Below are 11463 nucleotides of genomic sequence, written 5' to 3'. Positions count from 1 at the left end.
TGCCACGCACACAGTGATGTAAAAATCACCCTGCTCCTCTCTGCTGGGCGGAACGTGGAGGGCTGAGCAGCGTTCAGCCCCGAGGCCAGTGGGTTTCCACATGGGGCTGCAATAAAAAACATCTGGAGAACGTCGGCCATAAAGAGACAAGAATGCTCCAAACTAGGAAGGGGTCCAAACTGCCCTTCGCAGGCTCAGACGGTCCCGCGTGCGTGCGCGCGCACACACACACTGTCTCACCCCGAAGCTCTGCCAGGGCTTCGGTCGGGATTTTGCAATAGGTGCATCCCATCCAGGAGCTTTTGGGGGTTGCAGACAGGATCCATCCCAGGCAGATTGTTGGGGTTCGCTCAGTCACGAGACTACGCGGGAGCTGGAGTTCGCAGCTCCGGTGATCCTCCGCCTGCTCCGTCTCGCCAGCATCCCCCGGAGACTCGGCACTTTCAGGGATACACTCCTCCGAGCAGCTTTGTTGGAAAGAGGTGGAGTCATGGACAAAATCCATCACCATCCCAGAGGTTTTGAGGGCAATTTCCTTTTTAGATTATTATTTTTTTTTTTGGTGGAAATAGAGGTCTTGCAATCAAAGCAGGAGGAGAGGAGCAGGAAGCCCAGAGCATCTTTATTAAATCGTGTCCCTGCCTCAGATCCTTGCGGTGATGCCTCAATTTGGGACCACGCTTGATCAGCTCGGATTGATTTAAAATTAGGCTGGGAAAAACCTTGTGGTGGCATCCACAGGGAGAGGGGCTTCTGGGTAAAGCCAGGGACAACTTTGCGTGGGGGACAGTTTCCCAGTGGGTGAAAATTGGAGAAGATCCATTTCTGCGTGGAGGTGATGGGGTGCTACCTGGCTTGTGGTACGGGAAATCAGTCACGACAGGTGGGGAGGGGTGTGGGATGTCCCCTGTCCCACGGCAGGTCAATAGGAGATGTGGACGGCAGCGTTTGGGAGGAACCGGAGGGGAGCTCCTGCCATGGACAACACCAAGGGTCTTTGGGAGTGCAGGGCCACCACTGCGACATCCAGCAGACAGAATGACCAGAGCTCTTCTCATCGCTTAACGCTTTTGGAGCTGAGGACACTGAATTTGGGGCCCAGCACGCTGTTTTGGTGACCCTCCTGCCCCACGTGAAGAGCGGGTCCTGCACAGAGTGAACTTTAGGTAGCAGACGTGTGTGCAGAACAAATAATTTCTGCCCTGAGTTAAATTTAAAAAAAAAAAAAAAAAAAAAAGAGGAAAATAAATTCCCTGGAGCTTCTGCAAGAAATGACATCTCCAGCCCCATTCTCATGGCTACCGCTGGCTGCAAGCCAGAGGGGCCAACTAACTTGCCTTTCCACGTCTGCAAAAATCTGGCGAAGCGGTCGTCAAACGCCTGCTCTCCTTGAGTGCTGATGAGAGGCAGACGCTGCTCCTCTGAAGTCGCCTTTAAGTCGGGAGCGAGGAAAGTCCCCACCCTTCGTACCGAATGAAGGTTTACCTCCTGCAAGTACGGGCAGAGCCGTGACTCCTGATAGCATCGCACGCCGGTAAACACAAAGCCTTCCCGTGGAGCCGGCCGAGCCTGGTTGGGAGAGCGGGGAGAAGGAAACGCCGAATGCATCAGCAGCAGACGCCACCCGAAATGGCTCTTCTCTAATCCTTCCTCCAACACTCGCCCTTCCAAGGGGGTTTTTTGGAGAGATGTGGGTCTTGGCCTTTCTCAGAGCTGTTTGCCTTGTGGTTATGGGAAATACTGCCCCTTGTTCGTAGGAAGATGCAATCCCTGCCCTGAGCACCTTCCAGCTCCGGCTGCTCCCCTACCCGGCATGTGAGGACGGAGACGGGGACTTGCTGGGTCAGCGGATCCTGCCCATGGGTCATTTCTAACCAGTTTTTCTCTCGCTGCGCCTCCTCGTTGGACCTAGACACCAAAGCACCCTGCAAACGCGGGGTTACGCTGGCAGCAGCGTGATGGTCACCCCAACCATCCGAGCTGAGCTTCTGGCTCTGCCTTTTCACCCCGATGGGATTTTGCAGCTCCCAGCGCCACCATCACCCTCTTGGACCAAAGCAGGGTGACAAGGGACTTCCCGTACCACCTGTGGACAACAGCTGTGATGCTCCTGCAAAGCCTCCCTGGCCTTGGCCAGCCGTGGGGGGAACTGGGGGTTTTTTTTTGGGAGACTGACATGAGCGTCACATAGGGACCTGGAAATTTCGAGGATTGAGTGTGGGATGCCGGTGGGAAAGTGGCAGAGCTGGGTTTGCAACGCGAGCCCGGGGAGAGAAATCCAGATACCTCGTTACTCTGCGCCACGGGAAATGATCCCAAGCGATCTCCCCTGAGCCATCCCGGCCCTGTAACGGGAGAAGGTTAGCTCACTCCCAGGGATTACAGCTGCTCGTGGCGGTAAATGGGGGTGCGATGACCTAGGTAGAAATGGCAAGGAGGGGTGGGATCCTCCGCTGAAGCCAAAATTGAGGTGATTGTGCAAGGAGGGAGTAGATGGGGAGGTCGGCGTCCTTCGCTCTGCACCAGCTGGGCCAAGAGAGCGAGAGAAGATGCAAGATCTGAAATCCTGTCTGCACCCTGAAATCCTCCAATGCTTGCAGAGTTGGGAGCTCTCTGGCCAAGCCGCATCCCCGTGCCTCAGTTTCCCCAGGCGTACAACATGGATGAAAGCCCTTGAGGAGGATTCCCTTGCTCTTGAGTGGGGTTGGAGCTTCATAGATGGGGTGCTGGGGGGATGCACAAGGTGGTTTTCTCCTCTCTGCTGTGAAATCCTCCTGCAAACACCTCTCCAGCAGGAGCAATCCCAGCCCAGAAACACCTTCGCAAAGTGGCAGTTGTGCCAGGAAAGGGCTTCACCTCTCCTCCCACTCCGAAGTGTGAGTGGCCGGTCTTGTAGGGCGGGTGTGGCACTGGAATTCTCCCCATAAACCCTCCCTGCATTTACCCTCCAGATAAATGGGCAGACTGGAAGAACCGGGGCTCAGCAATTAGAGTAATTTCTGGGCATAGGGAAACCCAACACACCACGCGTCCAATCCTGTGATGTCCCTGCTCATCACTGGGCTAATTGGGGAGGCAAGGCCTCACCAGATGTCCTCTTCCTGGGCAGTGCTGGGAGCAGCCCAGGTAAGCTGTTGCCTGCGTGATGCTTGGTCCTGCCCCAGCGATGTTTATTTCTGAGCCTCACAACATCCTGGAAATGAACTAATCCTCTTTTGATAGATGGGGAAACTGAGGCACGGCCCGACCTGTTCTCCCCACAGACATCCGGCTTTGTAATGTTGTCCTTCTCAGGGCACCGAGTGATGGTCTTTCACGTTGCCCTTGGGAATAGAGGGGGAAAAGATCAGCAGCTCCCATGGGAAATGTTCAGGACAAGGTCACATGGAGAGGAGAGAGGAGGAGGCCCTGGAAAACATACTGCAGCTCCCCAGAAATTGGAGCACTCAAGGTCAGAGCTTTGACTTGAACTGGAGAGTGATACTACCTCTGCAGAGCAGGGCTGGGAGACCTGCAGCTCAACTTGTCCTGAGGCCTTGGGAGAGGCCAGTCTCACTGGGTTGACGAAGAAAATTTGGGATGTGCCCTCAGACTTTTGAGGCCAGTGCTGGGCAGTCGCATTGGGTAACCTCGCTCAGCGTTTGGCCAGAGTCCATCTTGAACCTGGGTGCTGCAGCAGAGCCACCTTGGAGGCTTCCAGATGATGGTCTTCACCAGCTGTCCCACCAGCTCCAGGGAGAGCCAGGAGCACTCATCATGCTCTTCCAGCCAAGGGCTTTCCCATGGGGTAGCAAGAGTTTTTAAGCTGAACATCTTTGGGATTATTTACCATCGATGGAGAAGGCTGGACCCATGGAGGAGGCACCTGCCTCCATTCACGTAGCCGACGCTCCGTTCTGTGCAGGAGTGAGGAGCACTTGACCTGAGCAATGCTTCCTACGCCTCTTGGCTGGATGCCTTTCCTGTAAAACTGAGGTGCATCACATCCAGCTGGCAAGCTAATAGGGACCTTTGACTCAGCTGGACTTGGCTCCAGCTCTGAAACTTCAGCCTGGTCCCTTTTGAAAACCTACTCTTCTCGCTGGAAGGAATTTGCTGGACGAACCTCAGGTCTTGTTGTATCTTTTTATAACTGTGTTTGGGTGGAGAAAGCTGAGACACCATATGGAAATCCCCACTGCAGAGAAAAGGGGTCTGCATGCCCCCTTAGACGATCCGAATGAGGGTGGCAGGGGACACTGAGCCGAGATCCCCCTCTGAAGGCACCACAGAGTGGGAGACCAGCAGTGCTTCTGCTATCACCTGCCCCTTTTTTGGGAGGGGAACAGCCTTTTCCTCGTGGCTAGCAGCTCCCTCCGTCCCTTCTGTGCCTGTGATGGGCTGGAGGCCATGGGCACGGCCACGAGGAGGGGAACTGGGAGCCAGGATTTGGGGGATCGATTTCTATCTCTGTCCTTGACGCAGCATGGAGCCTTGGACACCTCCGGATGTTATGTAACAACCTGGCATCAGAACACCGATGTCAGAGCCTTTATTTAGCAGTGAGAAATTGTTTTGGGAATGATGCGCCACCGGGTCCCCCTCCCTGGGCTGGAATATGGCTTGGGAAGGGTGAGGCATCACCATGCCCCTCCGGCCCCTGAAAGCACCCAACGGATGGTGCAGATGGCCAAAGCAACGTGTCCCTGACATGCATGGGGTGCTCTGGGGGTCTTGAGGAGCTTTCTTTCTTTCTTTTTTTTTTTTATACCAACTTCCTAAGGTTTGTTTCGGGGATTCCCAGAAACAATGGTGGCTCTTTGCATTTCATGGGCAACATCAAATCAGGGAGCAGGGCTGCCGTTCAGCAGGATGCAGAATGAGACCAACAGGAGCCTCCTGAAGTTCTGCAAAGGCACATGTCACATCCCGGGACAGGCTGGACACCTGCAGAGCAGGGCCTGGGACCACCACAAGACCACATCTGGACGTCATGTCCCATTTTGGGCTCCCCAGTCCACGACAGACCTTGGTATACTGGGGCCAGCCCAGCAGATCCACCACACTGGCTGAGATGCGCTCAGCATAGCCAGGTCTGTCTTCTCGGTGGGAGGGAAGGGGAAAGCCACAGATGGCCTCAGCTTTGAGAAGAGGTCATAATCACCACCAGTATTCACTCTAAGGCAGATATAAGCAAATTCGATCTATTTGCACACTGAGATCTATTTGCATATTGAGATAATTAATGTCTTAGGAAGGCTATCGTGGTTGCTTTGCTCAAACTCACCAGGAACTGAACATTTTCCTCTCGACTTGGAGCAAAACGCTTGCAACGCCGTGCAGAATTCAACCCCAGGGGAGAGGGGAGGTTGGCTCCCGGTGAACCGTCCAGGATCACGTGCTCCGTGGCTGCAGCGGGGTGATACATACCCACGAACAAGGCACATGCAGCCTCAGGTTTGATCACATGTATAACCGTGGTCTCATTTTGAAACAAACGGTGATGTTTTATTCCCCGACGAGTCCCTTGTTCAAAGGTGACACAGCTCATCTCATTCTGCAGCTCAGCTTGGCTTCTATGCTTCCTTGTGAGGAGGAATATTTCTTAGAGCTGTGGCTCAGACAGGACATTTTTGACATAAAGAGAGTAGGTTTAGATTGGATATAAGGAAGAAATTCCTCACTGTGAGGGCGGTGAGGCACTGGAGCAGGTTGCCCAGAGAAGCTGTGGATGCCCCATCCCTGGAAGTGTTCAAGGCCAGGTTGGCCGGGGCTTTGAGTGACCTGGTCTGGTGGAAGGTGTCCCTGCCCAGGGCAGGAGGTTGGAACGAGATGATCTTTAAGGTCCCTTCCAACCCAAACCATTCTATGATTCTACGATAATTGAGCTTTTACTTTGTCATTCGTAATTCCTAGACATTTATTTGCCTTGAAAGTCCCCTGCGAAGCATGCCGGGGGGATGCCAGGGTCGAGGTGCTGCTCTGCTTCCACCTCCTTGGCTCACCGGGCTCCTCCCTTCTGCTGGAAATCACGGCCCCATGGAGAGCTCAGGGGGACATTGTCTGCTCTGCTGAAAAAATCTGATGGTGGGTGCAAGAAAACCTGCACGGAGGTGACAGGGACTCTCTGACGGTGGGGCTTTGCCCAGAAAGTAGAGAGGGAGACAGTAACATCTGGAAATGCACCAGGTAACTCAGCAAAACACCCACCCACCCGTGTCCTGAGGGGACCAGGGACCACGTGTGGGCTGGTCCCCTGCAAAATCTCAATTACCGGTCTCCGGAGGAGCTGCCTTTGCTTGAGATATGAAGGAGCTGGGGATTTTCAGGCTGTGGTTTGGACTCGAGTGATGTGGGACGGGTATTTTTGGTGGCATGATGGGATCCCCCTCACGCAGACGGTTTCCAAAGCTGGATCCCGATGATTTCCAGCGTGCGGCGGATGGCCTGGGACATTGCCATCCTCTAGTGGCTGCATCCAGAAGCACAGCAGTGCTGGTGGGACGGAGATGTCTCCAGAGCCGCAAGCGCCGTGCGGGGCGTGTAGCTCTTCTCTGGGAAGGTGGATACGTGGGGCTGGGAGGACCACCATGGATGGTCCTCTTTCCCCTTCCTCGATCAGCAGCAAAGGTGGGGGGCAGATTTTCTTGCCTGCAAACGGCTCGGTGTCTGTGGCGCTGCCGCTAAGCTTTACAAACCTGTATTTGAAAATCTACTTTGGCAGCGATACTTTGCTCAGAGACTGATGCTTTGCCCTGGTCTGTGTCAACAGGACAAATGGAGTCGTGCTACCTGCTAAGCGTGGAGACAACAGCGCTGCTCTGCTGGGTTTTTCAGCGTAGTTACCCCATCATCATCTGCACGGACTCTGGAGAGAGATCTAAACGCAGGCTTCACTGCGGGCTGGTCCACGTACAAGTCCTCATGTCCAGGCTGATGTCTGCAGCTAACAGGCTCCTCCGTGGGCTACATGTCTTGGGCCAGCTACTAACTCCATTCATCCAGATAAATTCCTGTGGACTATCTGGAATGAGGATATGAATATGCTAGATATGAACGTGAGATCTCTGTCTTTGGGAAATTTTTGCCATTTGTAGGTTGTGATCTTGGCACCTCCCCCCCTTACTTCAGCCCCATCTTCAACGTGTTCTTGACTTGAACCTACTACTTGGACCTACAACTGTGTGGAGGTTGCACAGTGTTGAGGAGGACTGAAAAGACCCTTGTTTCCTCTTTCCCAACAGGATAAAGTGTGTTGGCAGTTGCTCCAGGGACAAGACGTTGCTTAGTGAGGGTGTAGGACCAGGGAGGAGGTCCCAGGCTCGAGGACCTGTGGGCCAGAAGACAAAGTCACTGTAGGAGGGATGTACACACGATGCTGTCTGAGTAGCGGGTGAGGTTAGCATCTGGCCAAGGCACAGGGAACTGGTTTATGTGGGAGACAGAGGAGGGGGAGATGGGGAGGTAAAAGGGGTGACTTCAGCATCCCTGTGTGGATGCATGTGTCATGCTTGAAGGACCTCGTGTTGGACCTTCAGAGATGGTGGAAAGAGACCGCACTGCCTCCAGTGACCAAGTACCCTGAGAAACCAGTTGGAGGGCTGCAAAGCTAGCATCTGGCTCTGGAAGGACCGCATGCCTGAGTCCCCTTCTGCTGCAGAAACGGATAACGGCCAAGCTGGGGAAACCCGGGAGATAGCAGGAGTGATGGATGAGTGACCATTGCAAAATGAAGTCCAGCTTTGTTTTTTTTTGGCAAAGCCAAGGTTTTATCATGTCTCCCAGATCCATCAGTGCTGGGTCTTGCCCCCGTCCCATGCCTTGTGCCAGGCTGGAGGCACTGCTTTGTCACGGAGGGAGCACACAGTGGGAAGCATCTCTGGAGGGTCATGTCTTGGGGGAGCTGGTGGCTGTTGGGTTTCAGCAGTTGGAGCTGTGCTCTGTACAGGAGACCGGGCAACTCAGTGCAACAATGGGAGGGAGAGTTGTGGGAGCAAGGGGATAGAGGAGAGATTTCTGTGGAAGGAAGCTTTGTAGAAAATAATTTTTTAATTTTTTTTTTTTTTTTAAAAGGAACCAAAATGGGGCTAGGCCCTGAGCCAAATCTCATCAATCCCTGGTAGGGACACGAGCGTCACAGGGCCTGCGACGTGGCTGGCACAGGATATTTGCTTTGAATCCTGACAGCCCCATTTCCCCCGCTTTCCTTCCTCTCCCAGTCGCAATCCCTTCTCGCCGCAGGATTTCCTGCAGCGATGGATGCAGCTGGCCCAGCTACCACACACCTTCCCTCCTCTGGGGCACCGATGGAGAGGGATACGGGAATCCGGGGAAGAACGGATGAGGGATTGGCCATGCCTCCCTGCAGGCGATGCTCATGCCTGGGGCTGTCGTTGCATCTTCTGGTTCCTTGGTGGGAGACATGTTGCTGGGTATGCTTCAGAGGCGCCTTTTGGGATGCTGACCCCACTTCCCAAGTGTACAAGGCTTTGAATTCTCACCCGATTCTTGAAGTTTGGTGCAAACTTGAAAGACAGCTTGAAAATGTCATGGAAATCCTATCTCTTCGAAGCAGAAACTGTTTTTTTTTTTTGTTGCGTTGCATCTTGCACAAAGTGATCCTAGTCCATCAAAGGATAGCTTAGGAACCAAAGCATTAACATCAATTAATAGAAAAATTATCATAGAAACTAATTAAGAAGCATACACCATGGATACAGATGATGTTGGCTGCTGACTGTGTTCTCATTAGGACCTAATGGCTCAAAAGCAAGGAGACAGATGAAAAAAAGCCCAAACAAGATTCTTCAACAATCCAAGAATTCCTGAGTCAACGTCCCTGAGGTCTGAACGTGCTGGTCTGGCCATCCTGCCGATCCCAAATGTAAATGTTCTTGGCCAAAGCAGATTTTCAGATTGTTCGCAGCTTTTGCTGTATCTGCTATCCTGACGTTTTGTGGTTTCGATGGAAATCTGCTACCCTCCAGCTGCCTGTCGCTGGATTACAGCCTCCAGCTGCATTTCTCTCTGGGGTGAGCAAGCCCAGAGCTCTGCAACGTGATGTTTCCATGTGTGTTCAGTGCCTGAGCGGGCTGGAAACCCTAGGTCAGTCTCTGCAATTTGGGACAGCATCCTGGTGAGGCTTTTGGTGGTCTCAACAAATTTTCAGGGCTTGTGGGCCATGAGCCTGCTTTTCCCAGGGCAAAGAGAACTGCTTTGTGCCTTTGGAGCAAGCTACCCATGCAGAGCTTTGTTTCTGCAGTGACAAATTACTTTTGCAGTACTGTCCCCTTGCTAGATTCCAAAGCATCCCTCTTATTTCAGGAAGAGACTTGTCTTCTGGCTGAAGATGCCACCTTCTGTGGCCCAAGCGTTGGAAAGCCATGCGTGATTTCCCCGTGATTCTAAGTGCAGCTCAGAGAATGCATCACCTCTGGGCAGACTGGTGCTCCAGGAGTTCCTCGTGGTCTGGAGAAGACCAAGGTCTCCTGCAGATATTAGTGGAAAACCCTGAAACGGATTAGTTTCCATCCCCAGCCTGTCTCCCAGTGAGATGACAACCGATGACACCAGCACCACGGGCTGTGGGGCAGCTGTGAAGGGCAGCTGCAAAGTGTGTCTGATGCCTGTGGAGAAAGGGCTGAGAAGATGTCCTCTGACTGTGGTTGGGCTTGTAAGGCTTTATCTGGAGGATGTGAAGCGTACCAGTCCCTTTGTCCTGAGCAAGGAATGGGCTTCTCTGTTTTTTTACCACTTTGCTCCATCCATCCATCCATCCATCCATCCATCCATCCATCCATCCATAACTCACTCCTTTCTATTTTAGTGGCTGGTGAGGTGCTGCATGCTCCTTGTTTCCTATTATTCTAAAATGTTGCCTCTAATTTCTGATAACTCTGCCAGACTCTACTTTTTCTCCAGGCTGGCTGGCTGCCTCCAGGCTGAAATGTTTTTGGAAAGTTTCAGCTAAAATAGTTCAGCATTTTGCAAGACAGATTAGGAGAAAAAAAAAAAAAAAAGGTTTTGCCTCTGTTGGGTGGGGAGGGAAGCTTCCAGCTGTTTTCTGCAGCCGTTTCGTTCCTCGTGCATCAGAGGGGACCCTGGAAGCGGGAGGAGGGGAAGGTCCTTGCGTTCGCTGTACCAGCAGTACTCGCCAAGGATGGGGTTCTGTCCTTGAGCAGATCTCGTCCTTGGCTGGCAGCAAACTCGCCTCCGTTGGCCACATGCCCGTTGAACCTCCTCCTGGCACAGCCGAGCTGCTCCTTCCTGCAGTCAGCGAAAAGGGAGAAGGGGCTGTAGGCAGCTGCCCTGACACTCTTTATGTCTTCCTGAAATTCCTTTTCGGTCACAGAGAAGTCTGTAATATGTGCATTTTATGGATCCAGTGCTCCCTCCCTCCCTAAGGCTCCCTCCAGTAGAAGCAATGCCCTGGGGCACGTGGGACATCCCTGTGGGGCTGGCAGATTTAGCAGGGGACCTCCAAGAGACTGGGGGTCTTCTGAAACAGCATCTGGAAGCGGGTGGGATATCTGAATCCCAATCCTATGCAACTGGACTCCGACAAAGTCCAACCAAGACCCAGGTTGCTTTTCCCAAGAGATGCATCAGCTCATCCAGCATATTTCAAAAGATTAACGAGGCACGATCTTCCTTTGCTGGAACTGACTCCCAAAGCATGAACACTCAAAACCCCCTGCCACTACCTCTGTGGAGACGGGCAGAGGCTGCAAACCAGAGATATCACTGAGAAACCCTCCACCCCCTTCTCTTCCTTCACCCCGAGCTGAGAGGCAGGTGGGGCTCCTAAAGAGACTGCGTCTGTGTTAAACTTGACTTTGACGTCACCATAGGACGATGTCTCTTCCTTACCATGCTCTCTCCCACAGGTCGGGACTGCATTTGTATGGAGAGTTGGAAGAGGAAAAGCTGGTCTTGTTCCAGCCTCTTCGCTCTCGGATGTGAGGTTTGGGGCTGTCCATGCTAATTCTCTACCAGTGTGCCTAGATGGGCTTGTACCTTCCCAGACCTTGGCCAGAGGGTACCAGGATCCTGCTGATACGTCGCTCACAAACCTCTATATTAAATTTGCTCCATTTTTTATTTCTGCAGGTGTGAACCATGTCTTTTCTTTTAGTTGAACAGCTGTTTCTGGTGGCTTTCATGGCACGTAGGAGAGGGTGCAGAGAACATTGGAACAGGTTGCCCAGAGACCTGGTGGATGCCCCATCCCTGGAAACATTCCAGGCCAGGTTGGACGGGGCTCTGAGCAACCTGATCTGGTTGGAGATGTTGGGGTTGGACTGGATGGGCTTTAAAGGTCACTTCCAACCCAAACCATTCTATGATTTTATGAATTCACCGTGCTCCTGTCTTTGCATGCTGCTGCGGGTTGCACCAGGATGCCAGAGGACAAAGGAAAGGCTGAGACGTGCTGTGGCCATCCCTCCTGCTCCTCCGTGACAGGACCTCTCATCTCAGACCTCT

This window comes from Chlamydotis macqueenii, chromosome 4 (genome assembly GCF_036417535.1).
Source record: "Chlamydotis macqueenii isolate bChlMac1 chromosome 4, bChlMac1.mat, whole genome shotgun sequence".
Classification (NCBI taxonomy): domain Eukaryota; kingdom Metazoa; phylum Chordata; class Aves; order Otidiformes; family Otididae; genus Chlamydotis; species Chlamydotis macqueenii.
This window is presented reverse-complemented; position numbering follows the sequence as displayed.